The sequence below is a fragment of the Rhinoraja longicauda genome, unplaced genomic scaffold (genome assembly GCF_053455715.1).
Source record: "Rhinoraja longicauda isolate Sanriku21f unplaced genomic scaffold, sRhiLon1.1 Scf000212, whole genome shotgun sequence".
In the NCBI taxonomy this organism is placed as follows: domain Eukaryota; kingdom Metazoa; phylum Chordata; class Chondrichthyes; order Rajiformes; family Arhynchobatidae; genus Rhinoraja; species Rhinoraja longicauda.
The window spans coordinates 115,933-128,150 of NW_027601430.1; the positions used below are offsets into that span (position 1 = coordinate 115,933).

Below are 12,218 nucleotides of genomic sequence, written 5' to 3' on the forward strand. Positions count from 1 at the left end.
AATGTGAGAGGGGAGAGACTTATTCCCACACAGGGTGCTGGGTATAAGGAAGAAGCTGCCAGAGACATTGGTAGGGATGGGTAGAATTATAACGTTTAAAAGACATTTGTACAGGTTTATGCATAGGAAGGGTTTAGAGGGATATGAGCCAAACAGGCAAAGCTCACTAGCTTTGGTAGACATCTTGATTGGCGTGGATAAGCTGACAGGTCTCTTTGCATGCTGCATGATTCTAATATCAGATATCTGTGGGGGAGTAACATGCTTGGATCTATGGCAGGAGTTCAGATAGTTTATGTGTGGAAATAACAGATACCAGAGTTACAGAGTGGGAAGTCATTCATTGTCTGTAGGAAGTCATTTACACGTTGAATAACAGATACTAGGAGTGGGTTACAAACTGAAGGTTTTCAATGGGTTTGTGTGTTTCTGTACACAATCTCAAATACTGCAGCTGAGGCCAATGTAAAATGCCCAGAGAACAGACCTGAGGACACTTCCTGCTGCTGTGTGATTTGAAAAGCCCACCCACCCTCTAGAGAAATTGACCAAAGGCCTGTGTGCCAGCGTGTCACCCCAGACCCAAAACCCACGATGGTCTTGAACCGTAAGTACTACTGACCTTTATTTTGTTGTAGTTATACGGATCCATATTCACATTGCGACCCTGGGGGGGCCTGGAAGATAAATGGATGGGATGAGTTACTACCTCCAAGCTGAAGAGTTCCTGCACTTTGCTGACAACTTCTTCACAGGGACAACACTTCCTGTTCTGTCTCAGTGCCAGAGACCAGGAGCTCCGTGGTACCTCCAGCGTTACAGAATCGGTGCTCCCACACTGCAGCTTGGAGCAATGACAGCAAATATACCCCGTCCCGGGTTTGCCGGGTGTGAAGTTAACCATGTTAACAAATATACGTGACCCACTCCACATTTCTTGCTATTAAATATGATATTAAAAGGTTGCATGCTCTGAGTCAGCAGAGCAGTCTCTGGCTTGACATGTTATTGTGAACAAAGAAGTTAATTGTCACTCACGTCTTGAATATATTATTCCAACAGAGGTCTGGCTTTGTCTCTGCAGACCTTTAGTGACATCACAACAGATTCTTGGTCTCTTTATTTAAAGAGAGGTATAGCTGCCATGGAAGCAGTTGGGTGAATGGTGAAAGGTTGAGTCCTGGGATGGGGTGCTGTATGAGAGATTGAGCAGGTTGGGCCGAAGCTCACTGGAGATTTTGGAATGGGAAGTGATCTTCATGAATTGTCTAAATTGTGAGGGGGACTGACAGGGTTGTGTCAGATTCAGGGGCGGCCATTTGAGGTGGAGCTGAAGACCTTTGCTCAGAATGCAGCCGTGCAGCTGCAGAACCAGCTGTTGTTCTGGTGCTGGTGCCCAGTGCCTGGGCTCAGTGGAGACCACAGCCCAGCACCACAGCCCGACACTACCACTGGAGACCCCCCTGTCAGCTCTCCCTGACAACTCCCATCTCTCACTAGAACCCATCTGAGTAACGAGACTTACCACCAGCCATGGATGGTCCACCAATTAAAATTACATTCTGAGCTGGTCCAGTTCTTCACCTGGAGAAAGAACAAAGAAAACCCATCACTGAAACAAAATGGATGAAAAAGGTTTAAAAAAAGATAGATCATTGGGGTCATTGTCAGGCAGAGAGTGGGCAGGCAATGGGAGGGTTTGGCAAAAGGACAGAGGGATGAGTGAACAAAGGGAGGGGTGGAAGAGACAGGTGGATGGGTCAAAGTGACTGTGGGATTGGTTGCTTCTCTCCAGGTGGATGTTTCTCTGCTTCTCAGGATATGAGTGAGAGGGTGCAGAGGAAAGTGGGACCCAGAACAAGTGGTACACATTGGTACCAATGTGGAGAAGGCAGCAATGGAAGTCTGTCAATGTTGCCAGAGGTGGACAGGTGGCAATCTCTGGGTTGCTGGCACGGCGAGGCTTCAGGGAGAACAGAATATGAAGAGAAGGTGGTGATAGACTGGTAACATCCATGGTGCATACAGGTACATTCAGATTCAGAGGCAGATGAAACCTGTATGAGATGGACGGGTCACAAGTTAATAGGATTGGGACAATGCCCAAGTCACGACAGTTGAATCAAGATCAGCAGGGTATGGGCATACCAGGCAATAACAGCAAAAATAAATAAGGTGAACAGAGGGTGTGAGTGTTGGATGATGACAGAGAAGGAATTGTTGGATAGGAGCAAATTGAGAGACACAATCTGGTGTCCACAATATACACAGAATGTGATGAGTAAGATTGGTGAGCTGCAGGTACAAAGAGCCATGTGTGATTATGATGTGCTGCTGATCACATGGCTCATTCTCGGCAGAACAGACCTCTTAATATTCAAAGATATGGTGGTCAGAAAAGGCAAGGATGGAAAACAGGAGATGGGAGGCAGAGGAAAATGGTATTATAGACTATCGATTAAACATTCCCTTCTCCAAACAAGACAGCATCAAAGCTTCACCGTCGCCTCTCGCCGATGGACGGATGCCAACTACTATAGACTGAAGAGAGGGGATGTCCTTGAGGCCATGCACAAACTCGCTTGGGCTGGAATTCACTTTGCAGAACTTCCTCTTCTTCCTGACGTCGTTCATGCCCATGTGCACAACCACTTCTGGCTGTTCACCCTTCCTCTTGAGGATGTTCTGAAGTCGGTCTGTGACATATTTAACCCTGGCACCAGGGAGGTAACAGACCATCCTGAAGTCCCGCCTGCCGCTACAGAATCTCCTGCCCACACTTCGGACAATGGAGTCACCTACTACTATGGCTCTGCCTGACGTCGGTCTCCCCAGTCGAGTCTCCTTGCCAGGATTGGAGCCACCGACCTGTTCACCGCTTGGACTGGAAGCGTCTTCTGCTCCGACAACTCCTAAGGGGGCATACCTGTTTTCATTCGGCACAGCCACCGGGGTCGCCTGCTCTCCACGTTTACTCCCTTTTCTCCCAGTCACCCACCTGCTCTCCTCCTGAATCACTGGCTTAACAACTTCACTTGTCCAGGAAACTCTCATTTTCCAGGATGGCCCTAAGGTCATCCAGCTGCTTCCCCAGTTCCCCAACACGTTCACTCAGGAGCTGCACCTGGACACAATTCCTGCAGGTGTAGTCTCCAGAAGCTCCATAGGCATCCTTGACCGCCCATAACCTGCAGGAAATACACTGCACCAACCTGCCTGCCATTTCTTCAGTGGACAAAAAATCACAAGTTTCAAAGATCTGGGATACCAAAAAAAATTAGAGATTGCCAAATTTTATTTGGAGAAAAAAATAAATGGACAGAACACTTTTCAACTCTTGTTTCCTTACGCAAGCATAGATAATGTGCTTTGTGTTAGTAAATCGCGAAATGGACTGCTCTCCCCAGTCCTCATGTATCACAAGTGTTGATATTGTGGCAGCTGGCACCGTCACTGAAGAATGGGGAATGTTTTATGTACAGACGAGGAGTATTCCCACACCAGGGAAAAGTAAAGGAACTCAGGTGCTCCCTGGATCACCCAGGAGGGAGTGAAGGAAGGAGTGAGCATGAGGAAGGTGAGACTTCAATGGAAACCCACCTGAATGTGGTGAGTTGGGAGAGGCAGTGAGTACAAAAGGAGAGAGGCTTTTCAAGGGAAAGTGGAACAAAGAGCCTTCCAAAGGCCTGTAAATGGGATGAGCGGAGTGTGGAGATCAGGGTATAACGGAGTGATCTGCATCAAGGTAGAGGCACAGCTGGAACATGGCTGAGGGCATTGTATCACCCGTTATCAGGAAATGGGAGCTGCCAGAAGCGGAGTGATGCAGATCTGGGAGAGGGGGTGGGGGTAACTGATGAGGAGGAGGAGGTAACACTAACAAGTCACTTGCACCGGAAGGGATAATCCCAGGTTGTTAAAGGATGCAAGGGTCATGGAGCAGGTGGCTGTAATCTATGTTGCCACCACCTTCTGTGTGAAGAAATTGACCCTCAGGTTCCAATCAAATCTTGCCCCACTCACCTTTAACCTAAGTCTTCTTGTTCATGATTCCCCCGCGTTCGGTAAAATACCCTATCTATTCCCCTCAAGACCTTATACTCCTTTATAAGATCATTGCTCATCTTCCTGCACTCCAAAGAATAACGTTCTCGCCTACACAACCTCTCTCTGTAGCACAGGCTCACAAGTCCTGGCAACATCCTCTTCAGCTTCTCTGTGCTCTTTAAGCTTAATGACATCCTTCCTATTGCAGAGTGACCAAAACTGAACACAATACTCCAAATGCAGCCTCAAAGTCTTGTGCAACTGTAACACAATATTGCAACTTCTTTACTTAACACCCTGATTAATGAAGGTACCAAAAGCCTTTACTACCCATTCCTCAAACCTCCCTGAGAGGATGTTAGTCCTTTTCCAGTTTTGATGCACCCTGTCCCTCTTGTACAGGTCACACCTGCCCAGAAGTTATCCCAGTGATCTCATCAGCTAAAGGCCTGCCTTCTGCACCAGTTCTTCAGCCATGCGTTCATCTATTCTAGTGTTACCATCGTTGGCATATGGCACTGAGAGGAATTTTGAGATTACACTCTGGAAGTTCTGCTTTGTAAACTTCTACCAAACTCTCTAAGTTCACCCTGTCGGATCTCACCTCTCGTTCTGCCTAGGTTGTCAGTACCATTGTGTACAGCAATCTCAGCTGTTTTCCCTCCCCTTTCACAATGTCCCGGATCCAATCCAAGACATCCCTGTCCTTGACACGAGAGAGGCAACAAACCATCCTGGGATCTCGCTCTGAGCCAAGGGGAAGTCCATCTCTTCCCCACACCACAGCTCACTGAGATGTTTCCTTGCCCTGCTGTGCATCACAGCCAACTGTGGTGCCACACCTTGGCTACTGCTGCAACTTTCCTCTGAGAGACCTACTCTGTCTGCGAGGGGAATGACCACAGGGCACTCACTCCTGCACGACCTGCCTGCACTTACTGCTCCTCCTGGTCATCCACCTCCTTCCTTTCTCTACCTGCAGTGTGACTAATTGCTAAATTCAGTCAACAAAGTTCTCCGTAAATCAAATTCTCCACGGCACTACACAGTGGGAAGCTGCAGCTGGACACAGCCTCCTGCAGGTGTAGTCAGACACACCAGAAATGTTCCCAAACTCCCACAGGAAGAGCAGACCACTGGCCTAACCTCCATAACCTTTCCTCTTGTTCTACCCTTATTAGACCTTTGATGTATATGGTCTCACTTCCACCTGACATTGCTCTGCCCATCTTATTAGATCAATATCACCATGTAACCAATCACTCTTCAGACAGAAATCCAGATACACACATTCTGTCCCAAATAAACCTCCTCACCATGGGTGGCACATTGGCGCAGTAGTACAGCTGCTGCCTCCCAATGCCAGAGACCCGGGTTTGATCCTGACTACGGGTGCTGTCTATATGGAGTTTGCACGTTCTTGCTGTGACTGCGTGTGTTTCCTCTGGATGCTCTGGTTTCCTCCCACATCCCAAAGACGTGTGGGTTTGTAGGTTAATTGTCCCTAGTGTGTATGATAGAACTAGTGTACTGGTGATTGCTGTTCAGCACGGACTCAATGGGCCTGTTCCACTCTATATCTCTGAAACTAAAAACATGTACACGTTACTGAAGGAATCACAGATCAGAGGAGCAGGACATGACACAAGAGGGTCTGATGTCAGAAGGCAGCTGTTTTATGGATCGCTGACTGAGGGCAAACGATCAGGTGGTGACAGAACAAGTTTCAGAGATGCTCGTACAGTATTCTTGAAGCCTTTCAACATCGACACACTCCATTGGTGACAACAAACAGTGGATTGTCTTATTTGGCATACCTGCATAAAGTGTGTGCTCGGTCGTAAAGAGTTATCATGGAAACAGCCCCATTGATCGAACTCGTCCATGCTGACCAAGGTGCCTCACCTAAGCTAGTCCCATTTCCTTAGGTATGGCCCATATCCCACTAAACCTTTCCTGTCCATGTGCCTGCCCAAATGTCTTTTAAATGCTGTTATTGTACGTGCCTCAATGATCTCCTCTGGCAGTTCATTTTCCATACCTACCACCCTTTGTGTGAAGAAATTCTTATTAATTCTTTCCCCTCTCACCTTAGGCCTATGCTCTCAGGTTCTTAATTCCACTATCCTGGGTAAAAAACTGTACATTCACCATATCCATTCCCTATGACTGATGAAAGCCAATACACTAAAACTCCTCTTTAATACCCAAACCACCCGTGATGCCACTTTCAGGGAACTACACTTTACACTAGCACTTTCACTGCTTAGTTTTTAGTTTAGTTTAGAGATACAACGTGGAAACAGGCCCCTCGGCCCACTGAGTGCGCAGATGAGCAATCCCCACACATTAACACTAATCTACACACACTAGGGACAAATTACAATTGTACCCCGCCAATTATCCAACAAACCTGTATGTCTTTGGGGTGTGGAAGGAAACCTAGAGAAAACCCACACAGGTCACGGGGAGAACTTACAAACACTGTACTGACAAGTACGTAGTCAGGATCGAACTTGGGTCTCTGGCGCTGTAAGGCAGCAACTCTACTACCGCACCACCGCCCGATCCCTCTGCTCTACAACACTCCACAGGCCCCTGCCATTCACTGCGAAGGTTCTACCTTGGTTTGACTTTACAAAATTTAACATCTTGCACTGATCTGCATAAAACTCCATTTGCCTCTCCTCGGCCCACTTGCCCAGCAGATCAAGACCCTGCTGTAATTTTTGATAACCCTCTTTGCAATCTGCGATACCACCTACTTTATTGTCATCTACAAACTTACTAATCAAGCCTTGTACACTCTCATCCAAATCAGTTGTAACCTGAGACAAGCCTCTTCATTGTCCACTATACCACCAATCTTCTCTCAACCTTATTGTTCCAAACGTGCGTTTCAAGGTAGATAAGGAAAGGTACAAGGATTAGAAATTAAGGATCTAAAGTGGGGAAGGATGATATGAATGTCATGAAACAGGACCTGGCAAAAGTTGACTGGGAGCAGGTACATCCATAAACCTACCAGTCATGCCATCCAGATTCTAATTATTAATATGGCAATATGATCTCTAAAGCAGCTTCTGTGATAATGACACTATTTGCATGCTCTCACAATCAAAGCACTCAGACTGGCACACAAATAATTCCATTTACCTTACAGACATTTTTCGGCCATTGAAGTGCCAGAATATTATCGGGAGGAACTTCCAAGTTAGATTTGCTATAAAACAAAAGTGTTTTCATTAACGGATCTGTGAACTGGCCACACGAGGAAGTGCTGATAGAGCAAATAGTAATTGGCGGTACAGCCCCCATTCACCTACTGCATATAAACCACCACAACACTCACTCACCTGGTAACTCCAGAGATGGGGGTAGAGATGTCAAAGGGAGGGAAAGAGTCAGAGTGGTCTAGGTGGGAGCAGAGTCAAAGTGGCAACAGGGATCATGAAATGTTTACATTCCATCTGAGTACACCAATCCAGTCATCTAGGTAGACAGAGCTCGGTTCAGTTTAGTTTATTGTCACATGTATCGAGGTACAGTGAAAAGCAGTGAAAAGTGACCAAAGGCAGCAGATCAAAACACCATCCACATTCCCCTCAGCCCCACACTTTCTGAACTTGGATGTTTCTCCTCACTTGCTTCCAATCCACTCACCACCCTCCCATTCATCTAGGCTTAATCAATGTAAATGCTGCATTCTCCAAGTTTATAATGTGAAGGTGTTTCTGGGGCTGCTTGGATTATGAATCCAAATCAGGTCTTACATTGTTCAATCCATGGTCTATAAAGAATATCAAGACAATAATGAATACTCTCCACATTCCTAGATGCGTGCACTTCCAATGACACTCGGAATGCTTGACTCATGTCTAGATGACCAAGGCGAATAACGCATTTAATGAGCACCCAGTCTATTCACACCCTCCACAGTGATACACCATGGCTGCAGTGTGTCCAGATTAAACTTCATCAGTCGTTTCTCTGCACATATTTTCAACCTATCTATATCCTGCTGAATCATTCGACAAGCCTCCTCACTATCCATAACTGCACCAATTAGGCAGCATCTCTGGAGAAAAGGAATAGATGATGTTTCAGGCTGAGTGAGAGTGTCAGTCCGAAGAAGGATTCCGACACGATACGTGACCTAGACGTTTCTCCGGAGATGCTGCCAGACCAGCTCAGTCTTTGCATATGCATGGGCGCAATCCCTTGTTAGGACAGGACGAGGCACTGGCACCTCAGGCTTGCCCCGGCCACTTGGCCTTAGTCTCAGTGGAAGTGCTGGCTGTCTCGGATTTTTTCCTGACAGCCCAGTCTTGACCACACAATGGTACTGGCAGACTCAGTTTTGTCCCAGTAACTCAGTCTTCCTCGGACTTGTGACAGGGGAACACAGCTAGCAGGGAGCCCTGCGCCTTGCCCCTTGCCTTTCCCTTTCCAACACTCTCTCTTTTCGCTAGAATGCCTAGGTTTATAGGGAACAGGCTGAAAAGGTTCTGGTGACCAAACCAATATAAGCTAATTGCCCCCCGCTGTTACCAATGATGCTGAGAATTGCCTCTCCTGGCCTGTCAGCCAATGAGAGGGATCAGAGCGGCATCTGAAGGAGGGGTCCCTCTCACATTGTGCACATCAACTTTGAATTCAATCTATCAAGTCTCTGTGGATCTCATGTACTTTAGCCTTTACATCAGCCTACCATGAAGGCCTGTGTTGAAAACTTTACTAAAATCCATTTATTCAACACCCATTGCCCTACGTTCAATTATCTTTGTCACCTCCTCAAAAAAATCAACCAATTTTTTAAGTTATCATCTCTGCCTCCCAAAGTCATGTTGACTATCCCTAAAAAGACTTATTATGGATAGATTAGGATTCTATCCCTAAAAATCTTCTCCACCAATTTTTCTACCACAGGCTCACCATCCTATGAATTACCTGTTTTGTCTTTATTTCCTGCCTCAAATGAAAGAATTGCAATGGGGTACCTGCAGAACTTTGGGATCTTGCATGTGGCTAAAGAGCATACAAAGATCTTTGTCAAGGCCCCAGCAGTCTCCACTCTTGTATTTTCAATGATCTGGGATAGATCCCATGAGGCCCTGGGGAGTTACCCACTATATTATTCTTCTAGAAAACAATACCTGTGCCACAGTGGCCCAAGGGTGATACAGTGACACAGCTGGTAGAGCTGCTGCCTCACAGTGCCTAGGACCAAAGTTTGATCCTGACCTTGGATGCTGACAGTGTTGAGTTTGCCTATTCTCCCTGTTCCTACATCCCAAAGACATGCGGGTTTGTAGGTTATTTGGCTTCCGTAAATTGCCCCTGATGTGTAGGAAGTCCATGAGAAAGCAGGATAGCATGGAATTAGTGTGTATTGGTGATCAATGGTCGGAATGGACATGGAGAGCCAACGAGCCTGTTTCCATGCTGTATCTCTGAACTAAAGCAGAGTAAACCTCCTCCTTCTTGATCACATGTCCCTAGAATATCAATATACCCCTCCCTGATCGCACTATTCTCTCCTTGGTGAATGCAGGTGCAAAGTACTCATTTAGTACCTCACCCATTTCCAGATCCAAGCATCAATTTATCCTTGACTGGTCCAATCCTCTATCTAGTTACCCACTTGTTTGTCAACAATGGGTAAAATATCTTGGGATTCTCCTTAATCCTACTTGCCATGGGAGTTTCATTTTCCTCCTATTGTCTATACATTTCTCAAAGGGCCCAATTTCAGCTTCCTCAAACTTCCTTTTTCTTTTTGACTAAACTTGCAGCATCTCTTGACATCCAAGGATCCTGAGCCTTGCTATTCTTGCCTTCCGTCCTCTCTCCCCAGCACGTGCCTAATACTGATGTCATTAGCCTCACCTCAATGTAGCACATTCCCCGAAGGTCCAGGCTTATCCTTGTCCGTAACTTACTGCAAATATATGGAGTTGTGTTTGCTGATCCCAATATGCTCATGCATTGAAACTCCAATCAGCTGGCCAGGCGCATTTCCCAATACAAGGTCCAGTATGGTCCCTTCCCTGGTTGGATCTAGATATTGTCAAGAAACCCTCCTAGATGCACCTACAAAAATTCTGCCTCATCTAAGCTTTTGGCACCACCGGAGACCGAGTCCATATTGGGAAAATTAAAGTCACCCACTACAACTCACCCTCTGCTTTTACATCTTTCCCATATATCTGTTCCAGGGGTTTACTTGGACACTATAACATGACACAGTTGCATCAGTCACTTCTCCAGCTGTGATTTTTGTTTGATATAAAGGGTGTCAGGGGAAAGTTCAGAGCAACTTGCAATGAAACTGGACAGGATTGGTGCGTAAGATTCAAAATGGTGGCGGTTGCAGTAAAAGAACGGTGCTGCTGGGGTCTTTCCTCCCACACCTTCGGCAGCACTCTGTGCTCAAGGTTGATTGCGGGGTGGCACCCTGGGGATCGAAGGCTGAGCAGTGGCCGTGTGAGGCGAGGGACGACATGTTTATGGGTGGATGTCCCCTGGTCAAAGTGTCGGTGGAGTGGGCCACTGGAGGCCCTGCAGCAGCCGGGGGCTCGAGTGGCTCAGGTGCCGCTCTAAGAGGCCGAGTGCGTGGATCAGAACCAGCCTGCTGCAGCACAGAGTGGCGGAGCAGGGGTGGAGGACTTTGATAACATCGTCTGGCCAGATCGGCCGCTGCAACTCCAATGCAGTGCCGCCACTAGGACAACTGGCCTTTATGGCCAAGTTCGGACTCAACATTTTAAACAACCTTGGACTTCAATCTTACAAATAGCGCTGGAAATGTGGTGTGCCTTGTGTAATGCCTGTAACAGTGTAATCTACTATTCCTACACTCTTGTACTTAAGTATGTTTGTGTCTTTGTATAGTAAGATTCTTACTCAAGTGTACGTACCTAGTTACATGTGACAATAAAGTACCATTTAACCACTGGATCAGTAAACATTGAGGTGAGCTGCATTCTGAGTTGGAGACTTAAAGTTAAGAATTAAAGCTGTGCAAACCCATTAGGGCACAGAGGAATGGTCAGTGCATTGTATTTTGTAACATTTTATCTTGCATCATTTTAACTTTCTTGTAAAATTTAATCGCACATTTTATTACGTATTTTATGCCATAATAGTTTTTGATATTTACTTCCAATAAACATTTTAAAGACTAACATCTATAAGTTGAGTACTTTGAGAGTGTTGGCTGGTTTTACCGCCCAGACCGCACTGAGCCTGCACTCCCTGGAATTTAGAAGGATGTGGGGGGGACCTGATTGAAACATCGAATAGTGAAAGGATTGGATAGAGTAGATGTGGAGAGGATGTTTCCACTAGTGAGAGAGTCTAGGAACAGAGGTCGTAGCCTCAGAATAAAAGGACGTCCATTTAGGAAGCTGAGGAGGAATTTCTTTACTCAAAGGGTGGTGAATCCATGGAATTCTTTGCCATAGAAGGCTGTGGAGGCCAGGTCGATGAATATTTTTAAGGTGGAGGTAGATAGACTCTTGATTAGTACGAGTGACAGGCTTATGAGGATAAGGCAGGAGAATGGGTTTGAGAGGGAGCCATGATTGAATGGCAGTTGATCAGCCATGATTGAATGGCAGAGTGGGCTTTATGGGCTTAATAGCCTCATTCAGCTATCACTCATGAACAGATGGGATTAATCCAGACACAATGGAAAGAAAAAGCTCCCCTTACCAGTAATCCTGACTGTACTCACCCAGAACAGCTGGCTGCCACCAGGAAGAGGAGCAGGAGGAATGGCAGACCCATGTCACGGCGGAGACAGTTGTAGGCTATTGTAGCTGTAATGCACAGTGGGATGCTCAGGCTTTATACATCCCCAGGCTGCAGGCTCATGAGATCAGATGGGGCTGTGGTCACACAGGCTTCCTATACGACATGTTCCAACCACAAGTTCTTGCAACTACCAGAGGTACACTCCCTGCTCTTACCACAGGCACCAGAGCCTGCAGCAGAATAGGACAATAATGATAAACAGTCAAAATGATCAACATGCCCTAGAATATCAATATACACCTCCGTGATTGCACTATTCTCTCCTTGATGAATACAGGTGCAAAGTACTCATTTAGTAACTCACCCATTTTCGGGGAATCCATGCATAAATTCTCTTATTTACCTTTGACTGT

At 46.4% G+C, this 12,218-nt stretch overlaps 1 long non-coding RNA gene across 1 annotated transcript; it reads right to left on the minus strand.

Moving 5' to 3' along the window:
- Positions 1-1,524: 1,524 nt before the first annotated feature.
- On the minus strand, positions 1,525-11,862 carry LOC144590569 (uncharacterized). The gene is made up of 3 exons (XR_013546443.1): positions 11,786-11,862; positions 7,204-7,270; positions 1,525-1,584 (listed from the first exon to the last, which is right to left on the minus strand). It is a non-coding gene; the product is annotated as an uncharacterized LOC144590569 (long non-coding RNA).
- Between the last annotated feature and the right edge of the window lie 356 nt (positions 11,863-12,218).